Source organism: Crinia signifera, chromosome 6, assembly GCF_055691185.1.
Source record: "Crinia signifera chromosome 6, ASM5569118v1, whole genome shotgun sequence".
NCBI classification, from domain to species: Eukaryota; Metazoa; Chordata; class Amphibia; order Anura; family Myobatrachidae; genus Crinia; species Crinia signifera.
Window position 1 is genome coordinate 217,914,181 of NC_139222.1, and position 13,107 is coordinate 217,927,287.

Here is a 13,107-nt window from a genome sequence, read left to right on the forward strand (position 1 = left end):
TTTGTGTTATAGAGCTCTTCGCTGTATCCATCAGGCAAAATCAAGAGATCAGAGGGATCACCGCACCGGGTCCAGACCACCCAGAGGCCAAGTGTTCGCTGTACATGGATGACGTCACTGTGTTCTGCGCAGACCAGAGATCGGTGACGGCCCTCGTCCAGACCTGCGAGGACTTCGGCCGCGCTTCAGGAGCAAGGGTCAACCTTGGGAAGTCAGAGGCTATGCTCTTCGGAAAGTGGCACCTGTCGTCCTCCACTCCATTCCCATTCACGGTAAAGCCAGACCTCATCAAGATCCTTGGTGTCTGGTTCGGAGGAGATGGAGCGGCCCTGAAGTGCTGGGATGAAAGACTTGCTACGATGCGTCAAAAACTTGGATTGTGGAGTCTCAGAGACCTTACCATCGAAGGGAAAACACTTGTGCTGCGGAATGAGATTCTTCCTGTTCTTCAGTACACAGCCCAGGCCTGGCCACCTCTGGCGGCGATCTGCAAGGCCATCACACGGGCTGTTTTCCACTTCATCTGGGGCTCCAAAATGGACAGAGTCAAGCGGATTGTTATGTACAAAGATCCCCTCAAAGGTGGCAAAGGCATTCCAGACATTCCAACTATGCTGAGAGCCTTCTTTGCATGTAACTGTATCCGCAGAACTTTGATAGACAATTGTGCCGGCTCTGCGGGGAACTCCATGTCCCGCTTCTTCCTCCTACCCATGTGGAGGACCCTTAAATGGGACAAGTGGGACAGCTCCATCCCTTACAACTGGACCACTCCATGGTTCTACCTGGATGTGTCCAAGTTTGTGAGGGAGCACCAACTGGAGGGATTGAAACCCGACTTGTGGAAACCTAAAAATGTCCACAAGCTCATCAGAGCCAAAGACGTCATGGAACCGATTTCAGGGCTCCCTTCAGCAACTGCCAAGTTTGTCTGGGAGTATGTGGCCTCCAAAAGGCTCACAAATAGACACAAAGACATGTCATGGATGGCCATTCAGGGGGGCTTGCCTCACCGGTCATTCATGCACTCCCGAAACTTGTGTAGGTATAGACATTGTCCCTGGTGCTTTGTGCATGAAGAAACCTCCATGCACATCTTCTGGGACTGCACCTACGCACAGTTGTTGTTGGATGCCCTAGAGACTGAATTCAAGGACTCCGTGCCCAGGAACTGTCTTTCATACCTTTCGGTATTGTATGGACTATTCCCGGGTACCCACACATATGGGGCGACCCAGGAAGCCTGGCGCCTTATAAACTGTGTTAAGGACGCTTTGTGGTTTGCCAGAAATCGTCTCATATTGCGGAGGGAGAGAATGTCCGTTCAGGACTGCCGCAGGCTGGTTCACAGCCTGCTCAGAGACTATTCCATCCGGGATAGCCCTGAGGAGGAAGAGGACTAAACCCCTTTTCTTCTGGTCCTTTCCCCTTGTTTGGACTGTTTTATAAGACTTTGGGACCGTGGCCCCTTCCCCCTCACTTCACAATGTCAGTTGTTTTGTTGATGTATTTCTATTTATTGCCCTCCCCTTATATGTGTCTGTCTGGTCAATAAAGCTTCGGGCATGTGATTCCTCCTCCCCCACCCCCTACCCCCCACACCCATAGTCTTGTATACTGTTGTGTAAATGTTACCGTTAGAATGCATAGTGCATAGTATAGTCTATAGTGTGAGTTTATCTTGTACTGTATTTTATAATATGTACTATACTGTCTGCATGTGTACTGTGTTTTGGCTGTGCTGCGACACGGTATATGTGTGATATTTGTTATCGTCTGTTTTTTGCATTCTTTATGTACAATAAAGACCTGCTTTTTCAATCAAAAATCTGTTCTTATCAGTTGGGTATGGACTGGCCTCTGGCAGAGAATAGAGAAAGGTGAGACTGAGTAGCTGCTCTGATGGGCGGAGGGTGTGGGACCCCTCTGTTTTTTCCCGGGAGTAGTGAAAAGTCTCACTGAGTATCTTCACCTCTGCCTTTGGTAGGAGGTGTTGTTTCCGTAAATCCACTGGTAAGAGGGGGGGAGAAACACTGGGCCTAGTAGTTTGACTCTCTTGACGGGGTTTGTAGCCCCCGAAGGATGAGTCAGCGAAAGGCTCAGTCTAGTATCCAATCCCAGGGAGCGGAGAAAGGTTGGGACTGAGTAGATGGCTCCTGTTCCAGAGGTTCGTAGCCTCTGATGGGGAGACCGCGAAAGGCCCAGCTTAGTACCTTAACCCTGGGAGCGGAGAAACACTGGGACTGAGTAGATTGCTCTTCCGGAGGGGGTGCAGCCCCTAAGGGAGTCTTTCGAAAGGCCCAGTGGAGTACCCATTCCCATGCCAGGGGCTGGAAAATGCCTGCTGGTGAGACGGAGAAAAGCTTGGTCGGACGCTGAAGGGTCGGCTGCCTGGAGTCCGAGGCTGCACTGTGCCCCCGGGGAAACTCGGGGGTGCCGGACATGCACGGGTGATCCCAAGTCACCTTGCACGAATGGCACTTGCACTGCGCACTTCCCTTTAGGTTAGCGCTTCACGTCCTTACCCTGTCCTTTTGGATGGGGTAGGACAATTTTTCACACCCCCCCCCCGGCCTTCTGGCTAGGGCCTTATTCTTTTCTTTTTATGATTTGCACGTTTTGCACTCCACGTTTTTCGTTAGTTTGTCACGTTTTTTCATTTGGGTAGTGCGGCTGTCCCTAACGGGCCTTCCGTTCCCCAAACGTGACTGGGACTCTTCACCTTCTGGGGAGAGTCCCGGTTCCCTCGAGGGCAACCCCGAGCCGCAAGGCGGAGGGAAGCCTAAGTCGGGTCTCTCCAAAGCACGGGCTGAGGAGGACCCACCGTCCGAAACCCTTCCGGGGGTGGAGGAAAAGCGGGTCTCTCTAAGCTTCGGCGAAGAGGACCCACCGATCCCTTTTTTCCCTTCCTTGGCCTTATGGTTGAGGGGGGTTAGGGGAACCATGGGGCCTTTCTCCTTTGGGAGAGGGCCACACGTTCGTACGGCTGCCCCCTTTGCACGTGTTTAGGCACAGCACTGGTGGTGGTGGGAGCACACCTCGGGCTCCCTGAGTTTCTTCAAACTCATCTGTTCTTATCAGTTGGGTATGGACTGGCCTCTGGCAGAGAATAGAGAAAGGTGAGACTGAGTAGCTGCTCTGATGGGCGGAGGGTGTGGGACCCCTCTGTTTTTTCCCGGGAGTAGTGAAAAGTCTCACTAAGTATCTTCACCTCTGCCTTTGGTAGGAGGTGTTGTTTCCGTAAATCCACTGGTAAGAGGGGGGGAGAAACACTGGGCCTAGTAGTTTGACTCTCTTGACGGGGTTTGTAGCCCCCGAAGGATGAGTCAGCGAAAGGCTCAGTCTAGTATCCAATCCCAGGGAGCGGAGAAAGGTTGGGACTGAGTAGATGGCTCCTGTTCCAGAGGTTCGTAGCCTCTGATGGGGAGACCGCGAAAGGCCCAGCTTAGTACCTTAACCCTGGGAGGGAGCGGAGAAACACTGGGACTGAGTAGATTGCTCTTCCGGAGGGGGTGCAGCCCCTAAGGGAGTCTTTCGAAAGGCCCAGTGGAGTACCCATTCCCATGCCAGGGGCTGGAAAATGCCTGCTGGTGAGACGGAGAAAAGCTTGGTCGGACGCTGAAGGGTCGGCTGCCTGGAGCCCGAGGCTGCACTGTGCCCCCGGGGAAACTCGGGGGTGCCTGATCTGCACTGGTGTCCAGCACCATGCACTTTATGGCACACACACTGCGCACTTCCCTCTAGGTTAGGCTACACGTCCTTACCTCGTCCTTTTGGATGGGGTAGGACAATTTTTTACACCCCCACCCCGGCCTTTTGGCTAGGGCCTCTTTTATTTATTTCTTTGATTTGCACTTTTGAGCACTTCACGTTTTTCGTTAGTTTGTCACGTTTTTTCATTTGGGTAGTGCGGCTGTCCCTAACGGGCCTTCCGTTCCCCAAACGTGACTGGGACTCTTCACCTTCTGGGGAGAGTCCCGGTTCCCTCGAGGGCAACCCCGAGCCGCAAGGCGGAGGGAAGCCTAAGTCGGGTCTCTCCAAAGCACGGGCTGCGGAGGACCCACCGTCCGAAACCCTTCCGGGGGTGGAGGAAAAGCGGGTCTCTCTAAGCTTCGGCGAAGAGGACCCACCGATCCCTTTTTTCCCTTCCTTGGCCTTATGGTTGAGGGGGGTTAGGGGAACCATGGGGCCTTTCTCCTTTGGGAGAGGGCCACACGTTCGTACGGCTGCCCCCTTTGCACGTGTTTAGGCACAGCACTGGTGGTGGTGGGAGCACACCTCGGGCTCCCTGAGTTTCTTCAAACTCATCTGTTCTTATCAGTTTAATATCTGATACGCCCCCTATCTGGGGGCCATATATTAAATGGATTTTTAGAACAGGGAGATGGAAGAAGAGCTTGCTCTGTCCACTCCACGCATTGACCTGGTATTGCAGTACTTCCAGGACCGGTGCACCTTCCTAATCTGTTATCCAAAAATAGACTATTTCCATTCCTGGCACTTGATTTGGAGTATCAATTGTTTGTGCACCTTTGTATTTAGAAATGCATGCATTTGCTGCTTCAAGGTTTAACCCTTGTGCATAAATACTTTGAAATCCTGCCTCCAGTGTATCATTTTGTGACTATTTCTTGACTCCTTGAATTGTACTTTCTGGAATCGAGGCAGTTAAATATTTTTACGTGACACTACACTTGATATCAGCATGTGCGGCCTAGGCAAAAGACCGGAAGCCTGCCTAAATTAAAGGACTTATCAATCGCTGCGACCTCCCAATAAATATGCAAACACTATGTGACTTACCTACGATCTTACCACGGAAACATCAACTGGATCACAGCAATGGCATTTTTGGACCCCCCCTCCCTCTCCATTTGAAATGGCTTGGTTTTTTTTTTGCTTTTTCTTTCTTGATCTCTTATATTTTTTTTCTTTTCTTTTTGCGCTCTCTTTTCTCTCTCTTTTGTTTTGGGAAATTTTTTTCCTCTTTCCTCTCTTTTGTTTTGGGAATTTTTTTTCCTCTTCCATTTTTTTTTGCCGAGCCCAACAATTGATGATCATTGAGAGGGGGATTTAGAAAAAGTATCACTTACCTTCTTCGGACCATCATTTGGGTGGTAACTGCCAATAAAAGAAAACATTGGCCCACCCAGCTCACCTACACATGACTGTCCTGTCTGCCTGTCTGTTCCAAGTGACTGTCTGGCTGTCAGGTTCCGCCGGATTCCGAGTGAGCAGCTTGTGATGTCATAGAGGGCAGATTGTGATGTCACACAAAGGGTCCTGCCACATGAATGCCTGTCCATCTGACTGTCTACTACTGCTGCTGAATGGGCTCAAAACAGGAAAGCCGTCATTGCACCTGATTGTGCAAGATTCCTCCTTCTCCTCTGCAGCAGCTAGCTGATTGATTTACTCAGCAGCAGTTCGTCAGGGACACAGGCATGCAGCAGCAAAGAGCGAGGAGACAGCTGGCTGCTGCTGCTTGCCTGTTGGTCGTCTGCCTAGTGGGTGTGTGTCTGTTGACGCGACGTCAACAGACGGGGCGGAGCACATGCAAATTTGGCCTCCTACCCAGCTGAGGCACCCTGCCCGCCCGCCGACGACCTAATCACAAAATCAGTTGGATGGCTACTCGTCCTCCGGTCCCTGTCCAGCACTTCAAGTCCTATTCACACCTGCCGTACAGCCAGGTATCTTTCAGACTGCAACGACATAGAAGTGATGTGTGTGTGTTAGATGTGTCCGTGGTGCTGATCTCTTCTGCACCAGTGTTGGTGGCCGAATTCCGGTTCGCGCGCTTTGCTGGGACCCCATTCGGGTTATCGCTTCTCGGCCTTTTGGCTAAGATCAAGTGTAGTATCTGTTCTTATCAGTTTAATATCTGATACGCCCCCTATCTGGGGGCCATATATTAAATGGATTTTTAGAACAGGGAGATGGAAGAAGAGCTTGCTCTGTCCACTCCACGCATTGACCTGGTATTGCAGTACTTCCAGGACCGGTGCACCTTCCTAATCTGTTATCCAAAAAAAGACTATTTCCATTCCTGGCACTTAATTTGGAGTATCAATTGTTTGTGCACCTTTGTACTAACTTTGTATTTAGAAATGCATGCATTTGCTGCTTCAAGGTTTAACCCTTGTGCATAAATACTTTGAAATCCTGCCTCCAGTGTATCATTTTGTGACTATTTCTTGACTCCTTGAATTGTACTTTCTGGAATCGAGGCAGTTAAATATTTTTACGTGACACTACACTTGATATCAGCATATGCGGCCTAGCCAAAAGACCGGAAGCCTGCCTAAATTAAATGACTTATCAATCGCTGCGACCTCCCAAAAAATAGGCAAACACTATGTGACTTACCTACGATCTTTCCACGGAAACATCAACTGGATCACAGCAATGGCATTTTTGGACCCCCCTCCCTCTCCATTTGAAATGGCTTGGTTTTTTTTTGCTTTTTCTTTCTTGATCTCTTATATTTTTTTTCTTTTCTTTTTGCGCTCTCTTTTCTCTCTCTTTTGTTTTGGGAAATTTTTTTCCTCTTTCCTCTCTTTTGTTTTGGGAATTTTTTTTCCTCTTCCATTTTTTTTTGCCGAGCCCAACAATTGATGATCATTGAGAGGGGGATTTAGAAAAAGTATCACTTACCTTCTTCGGACCATCATTTGGGTGGTAACTGCCAATAAAAGAAAACATTGGCCCACCCAGCTCACCTACACATGACTGTCCTGTCTGCCTGTCTGTTCCAAGTGACTGTCTGGCTGTCAGGTTCCGCCGGATTCCGAGTGAGCAGCTTGTGATGTCATAGAGGGCAGATTGTGATGTCACACAAAGGGTCCTGCCACATGAATGCCTGTCCATCTGACTGTCTACTACTGCTGCTGAATGGGCTCAAAACAGGAAAGCCGTCATTGCACCTGATTGTGCAAGATTCCTCCTTCTCCTCTGCAGCAGCTAGCTGATTGATTTACTCAGCAGCAGTTCGTCAGGGACACAGGCATGCAGCAGCAAAGAGCGAGGAGACAGCTGGCTGCTGCTGCTTGCCTGTTGGTCGTCTGCCTAGTGGGTGTGTGTCTGTTGACGCGACGTCAACAGACGGGGCGGAGCACATGCAAATTTGGCCTCCTACCCAGCTGAGGCACCCTGCCCGCCCGCCGACGACCTAATCACAAAATCAGTTGGATGGCTACTCGTCCTCCGGTCCCTGTCCAGCACTTCAAGTCCTATTCACACCTGCCGTACAGCCAGGTATCTTTCAGACTGCAACGACATAGAAGTGATGTGTGTGTGTTAGATGTGTCCGTGGTGCTGATCTCTTCTGCACCAGTGTTGGTGGCCGAATTCCGGTTCGCGCGCTTTGCTGGGACCCCATTCGGGTTATCGCTTCTCGGCCTTTTGGCTAAGATCAAGTGTAGTATCTGTTCTTATCAGTTTAATATCTGATACGCCCCCTATCTGGGGGCCATATATTAAATGGATTTTTAGAACAGGGAGATGGAAGAAGAGCTTGCTCTGTCCACTCCACGCATTGACCTGGTATTGCAGTACTTCCAGGACCGGTGCACCTTCCTAATCTGTTATCCAAAAAAAGACTATTTCCATTCCTGGCACTTAATTTGGAGTATCAATTGTTTGTGCACCTTTGTACTAACTTTGTATTTAGAAATGCATGCATTTGCTGCTTCAAGGTTTAACCCTTGTGCATAAATACTTTGAAATCCTGCCTCCAGTGTATCATTTTGTGACTATTTCTTGACTCCTTGAATTGTACTTTCTGGAATCGAGGCAGTTAAATATTTTTACGTGACACTACACTTGATATCAGCATATGCGGCCTAGCCAAAAGACCGGAAGCCTGCCTAAATTAAATGACTTATCAATCGCTGCGACCTCCCAAAAAATAGGCAAACACTATGTGACTTACCTACGATCTTTCCACGGAAACATCAACTGGATCACAGCAATGGCATTTTTGGACCCCCCTCCCTCTCCATTTGAAATGGCTTGGTTTTTTTTTTGCTTTTTCTTTCTTGATCTCTTATATTTTTTTTCTTTTCTTTTTGCGCTCTCTTTTCTCTCTCTTTTGTTTTGGGAAATTTTTTTCCTCTTTCCTCTCTTTTGTTTTGGGAAATTTTTTTCCTCTTCCATTTTTTTTTGCCGAGCCCAACAATTGATGATCATTGAGAGGGGGATTTAGAAAAAGTATCACTTACCTTCTTCGGACCATCATTTGGGTGGTAACTGCCAATAAAAGAAAACATTGGCCCACCCAGCTCACCTACACATGACTGTCCTGTCTGCCTGTCTGTTCCAAGTGACTGTCTGGCTGTCAGGTTCCGCCGGATTCCGAGTGAGCAGCTTGTGATGTCATAGAGGGCAGATTGTGATGTCACACAAAGGGTCCTGCCACATGAATGCCTGTCCATCTGACTGTCTACTACTGCTGCTGAATGGGCTCAAAACAGGAAAGCCCTCATTGCACCTGATTGTGCAAGATTCCTCCTTCTCCTCTGCAGCAGCTAGCTGATTGATTTACTCAGCAGCAGTTCGTCAGGGACACAGGCATGCAGCAGCAAAGAGCGAGGAGACAGCTGGCTGCTGCTGCTTGCCTGTTGGTCGTCTGCCTAGTGGGTGTGTGTCTGTTGACGCGACGTCAACAGACGGGGCGGAGCACATGCAAATTTGGCCTCCTACCCAGCTGAGGCACCCTGCCCGCCCGCCGACGACCTAATCACAAAATCAGTTGGATGGCTACTCGTCCTCCGGTCCCTGTCCAGCACTTCAAGTCCTATTCACACCTGCCGTACAGCCAGGTATCTTTCAGACTGCAACGACATAGAAGTGATGTGTGTGTGTTAGATGTGTCCGTGGTGCTGATCTCTTCTGCACCAGTGTTGGTGGCCGAATTCCGGTTCGCGCGCTTTGCTGGGACCCCATTCGGGTTATCGCTTCTCGGCCTTTTGGCTAAGATCAAGTGTAGTATCTGTTCTTATCAGTTTAATATCTGATACGCCCCCTATCTGGGGGCCATATATTAAATGGATTTTTAGAACAGGGAGATGGAAGAAGAGCTTGCTCTGTCCACTCCACGCATTGACCTGGTATTGCAGTACTTCCAGGACCGGTGCACCTTCCTAATCTGTTATCCAAAAAAAGACTATTTCCATTCCTGGCACTTAATTTGGAGTATCAATTGTTTGTGCACCTTTGTACTAACTTTGTATTTAGAAATGCATGCATTTGCTGCTTCAAGGTTTAACCCTTGTGCATAAATACTTTGAAATCCTGCCTCCAGTGTATCATTTTGTGACTATTTCTTGACTCCTTGAATTGTACTTTCTGGAATCGAGGCAGTTAAATATTTTTACGTGACACTACACTTGATATCAGCATATGCGGCCTAGCCAAAAGACCGGAAGCCTGCCTAAATTAAATGACTTATCAATCGCTGCGACCTCCCAAAAAATAGGCAAACACTATGTGACTTACCTACGATCTTTCCACGGAAACATCAACTGGATCACAGCAATGGCATTTTTGGACCCCCCTCCCTCTCCATTTGAAATGGCTTGGTTTTTTTTTTGCTTTTTCTTTCTTGATCTCTTATATTTTTTTTCTTTTCTTTTTGCGCTCTCTTTTCTCTCTCTTTTGTTTTGGGAAATTTTTTTCCTCTTTCCTCTCTTTTGTTTTGGGAATTTTTTTTCCTCTTCCATTTTTTTTTGCCGAGCCCAACAATTGATGATCATTGAGAGGGGGATTTAGAAAAAGTATCACTTACCTTCTTCGGACCATCATTTGGGTGGTAACTGCCAATAAAAGAAAACATTGGCCCACCCAGCTCACCTACACATGACTGTCCTGTCTGCCTGTCTGTTCCAAGTGACTGTCTGGCTGTCAGGTTCCGCCGGATTCCGAGTGAGCAGCTTGTGATGTCATAGAGGGCAGATTGTGATGTCACACAAAGGGTCCTGCCACATGAATGCCTGTCCATCTGACTGTCTACTACTGCTGCTGAATGGGCTCAAAACAGGAAAGCCGTCATTGCACCTGATTGTGCAAGATTCCTCCTTCTCCTCTGCAGCAGCTAGCTGATTGATTTACTCAGCAGCAGTTCGTCAGGGACACAGGCATGCAGCAGCAAAGAGCGAGGAGACAGCTGGCTGCTGCTGCTTGCCTGTTGGTCGTCTGCCTAGTGGGTGTGTGTCTGTTGACGCGACGTCAACAGACGGGGCGGAGCACATGCAAATTTGGCCTCCTACCCAGCTGAGGCACCCTGCCCGCCCGCCGACGACCTAATCACAAAATCAGTTGGATGGCTACTCGTCCTCCGGTCCCTGTCCAGCACTTCAAGTCCTATTCACACCTGCCGTACAGCCAGGTATCTTTCAGACTGCAACGACATAGAAGTGATGTGTGTGTGTTAGATGTGTCCGTGGTGCTGATCTCTTCTGCACCAGTGTTGGTGGCCGAATTCCGGTTCGCGCGCTTTGCTGGGACCCCATTCGGGTTATCGCTTCTCGGCCTTTTGGCTAAGATCAAGTGTAGTATCTGTTCTTATCAGTTTAATATCTGATACGCCCCCTATCTGGGGGCCATATATTAAATGGATTTTTAGAACAGGGAGATGGAAGAAGAGCTTGCTCTGTCCACTCCACGCATTGACCTGGTATTGCAGTACTTCCAGGACCGGTGCACCTTCCTAATCTGTTATCCAAAAAAAGACTATTTCCATTCCTGGCACTTAATTTGGAGTATCAATTGTTTGTGCACCTTTGTACTAACTTTGTATTTAGAAATGCATGCATTTGCTGCTTCAAGGTTTAACCCTTGTGCATAAATACTTTGAAATCCTGCCTCCAGTGTATCATTTTGTGACTATTTCTTGACTCCTTGAATTGTACTTTCTGGAATCGAGGCAGTTAAATATTTTTACGTGACACTACACTTGATATCAGCATATGCGGCCTAGCCAAAAGACCGGAAGCCTGCCTAAATTAAATGACTTATCAATCGCTGCGACCTCCCAAAAAATAGGCAAACACTATGTGACTTACCTACGATCTTTCCACGGAAACATCAACTGGATCACAGCAATGGCATTTTTGGACCCCCCTCCCTCTCCATTTGAAATGGCTTGGTTTTTTTTTTGCTTTTTCTTTCTTGATCTCTTATATTTTTTTTCTTTTCTTTTTGCGCTCTCTTTTCTCTCTCTTTTGTTTTGGGAAATTTTTTTCCTCTTTCCTCTCTTTTGTTTTGGGAATTTTTTTTCCTCTTCCATTTTTTTTTGCCGAGCCCAACAATTGATGATCATTGAGAGGGGGATTTAGAAAAAGTGTCACTTACCTTCTTCGGACCATCATTTGGGTGGTAACTGCCAATAAAAGAAAACATTGGCCCACCCAGCTCACCTACACATGACTGTCCTGTCTGCCTGTCTGTTCCAAGTGACTGTCTGGCTGTCAGGTTCCGCCGGATTCCGAGTGAGCAGCTTGTGATGTCATAGAGGGCAGATTGTGATGTCACACAAAGGGTCCTGCCACATGAATGCCTGTCCATCTGACTGTCTACTACTGCTGCTGAATGGGCTCAAAACAGGAAAGCCGTCATTGCACCTGATTGTGCAAGATTCCTCCTTCTCCTCTGCAGCAGCTAGCTGATTGATTTACTCAGCAGCAGTTCGTCAGGGACACAGGCATGCAGCAGCAAAGAGCGAGGAGACAGCTGGCTGCTGCTGCTTGCCTGTTGGTCGTCTGCCTAGTGGGTGTGTGTCTGTTGACGCGACGTCAACAGACGGGGCGGAGCACATGCAAATTTGGCCTCCTACCCAGCTGAGGCACCCTGCCCGCCCGCCGACGACCTAATCACAAAATCAGTTGGATGGCTACTCGTCCTCCGGTCCCTGTCCAGCACTTCAAGTCCTATTCACACCTGCCGTACAGCCAGGTATCTTTCAGACTGCAACGACATAGAAGTGATGTGTGTGTGTTAGATGTGTCCGTGGTGCTGATCTCTTCTGCACCAGTGTTGGTGGCCGAATTCCGGTTCGCGCGCTTTGCTGGGACCCCATTCGGGTTATCGCTTCTCGGCCTTTTGGCTAAGATCAAGTGTAGTATCTGTTCTTATCAGTTTAATATCTGATACGCCCCCTATCTGGGGGCCATATATTAAATGGATTTTTAGAACAGGGAGATGGAAGAAGAGCTTGCTCTGTCCACTCCACGCATTGACCTGGTATTGCAGTACTTCCAGGACCGGTGCACCTTCCTAATCTGTTATCCAAAAAAAGACTATTTCCATTCCTGGCACTTAATTTGGAGTATCAATTGTTTGTGCACCTTTGTACTAACTTTGTATTTAGAAATGCATGCATTTGCTGCTTCAAGGTTTAACCCTTGTGCATAAATACTTTGAAATCCTGCCTCCAGTGTATCATTTTGTGACTATTTCTTGACTCCTTGAATTGTACTTTCTGGAATCGAGGCAGTTAAATATTTTTACGTGACACTACACTTGATATCAGCATATGCGGCCTAGCCAAAAGACCGGAAGCCTGCCTAAATTAAATGACTTATCAATCGCTGTGACCTCCCAAAAAATAGGCAAACACTATGTGACTTACCTACGATCTTTCCACGGAAACATCAACTGGATCACAGCAATGGCATTTTTGGACCCCCCTCCCTCTCCATTTGAAATGGCTTGGTTTTTTTTTTGCTTTTTCTTTCTTGATCTCTTATATTTTTTTTCTTTTCTTTTTGCGCTCTCTTTTCTCTCTCTTTTGTTTTGGGAAATTTTTTTCCTCTTTCCTCTCTTTTGTTTTGGGAATTTTTTTTCCTCTTCCATTTTTTTTTGCCGAGCCCAACAATTGATGATCATTGAGAGGGGGATTTAGAAAAAGTATCACTTACCTTCTTCGGACCATCATTTGGGTGGTAACTGCCAATAAAAGAAAACATTGGCCCACCCAGCTCACCTACACATGACTGTCCTGTCTGCCTGTCTGTTCCAAGTGACTGTCTGGCTGTCAGGTTCCGCCGGATTCCGAGTGAGCAGCTTGTGATGTCATAGAGGGCAGATTGTGATGTCACACAAAGGGTC

The 13,107-nt window shown here is 48.1% G+C and overlaps 5 non-coding genes and 1 pseudogene across 5 annotated transcripts; all 6 read left to right on the forward strand.

The window, feature by feature from the left end:
- The first annotated feature begins 4,284 nt into the window (after nt 1-4,284).
- LOC146012658 (U2 spliceosomal RNA) lies at nt 4,285-4,460 on the forward strand (annotated as a pseudogene).
- A 1,364-nt stretch (nt 4,461-5,824) lies between these two features.
- LOC146012223 (U2 spliceosomal RNA) lies at nt 5,825-6,015 on the forward strand. Its single transcript, XR_014445394.1, has one exon. It is a non-coding gene; the product is annotated as a U2 spliceosomal RNA (small nuclear RNA).
- Nucleotides 6,016-7,388: 1,373 nt separating this feature from the next.
- Nucleotides 7,389-7,579, forward strand: LOC146012224 (U2 spliceosomal RNA). The gene has a single exon (XR_014445395.1). It is a non-coding gene; the product is annotated as a U2 spliceosomal RNA (small nuclear RNA).
- Nucleotides 7,580-8,953: 1,374 nt separating this feature from the next.
- Nucleotides 8,954-9,144, forward strand: LOC146012225 (U2 spliceosomal RNA). The gene has a single exon (XR_014445396.1). It is a non-coding gene; the product is annotated as a U2 spliceosomal RNA (small nuclear RNA).
- A 1,374-nt stretch (nt 9,145-10,518) lies between these two features.
- Nucleotides 10,519-10,709, forward strand: LOC146012226 (U2 spliceosomal RNA). Its single transcript, XR_014445397.1, has one exon. It is a non-coding gene; the product is annotated as a U2 spliceosomal RNA (small nuclear RNA).
- A 1,374-nt stretch (nt 10,710-12,083) lies between these two features.
- LOC146012228 (U2 spliceosomal RNA) lies at nt 12,084-12,274 on the forward strand. The gene has a single exon (XR_014445399.1). It is a non-coding gene; the product is annotated as a U2 spliceosomal RNA (small nuclear RNA).
- Nucleotides 12,275-13,107: the final 833 nt, after the last annotated feature.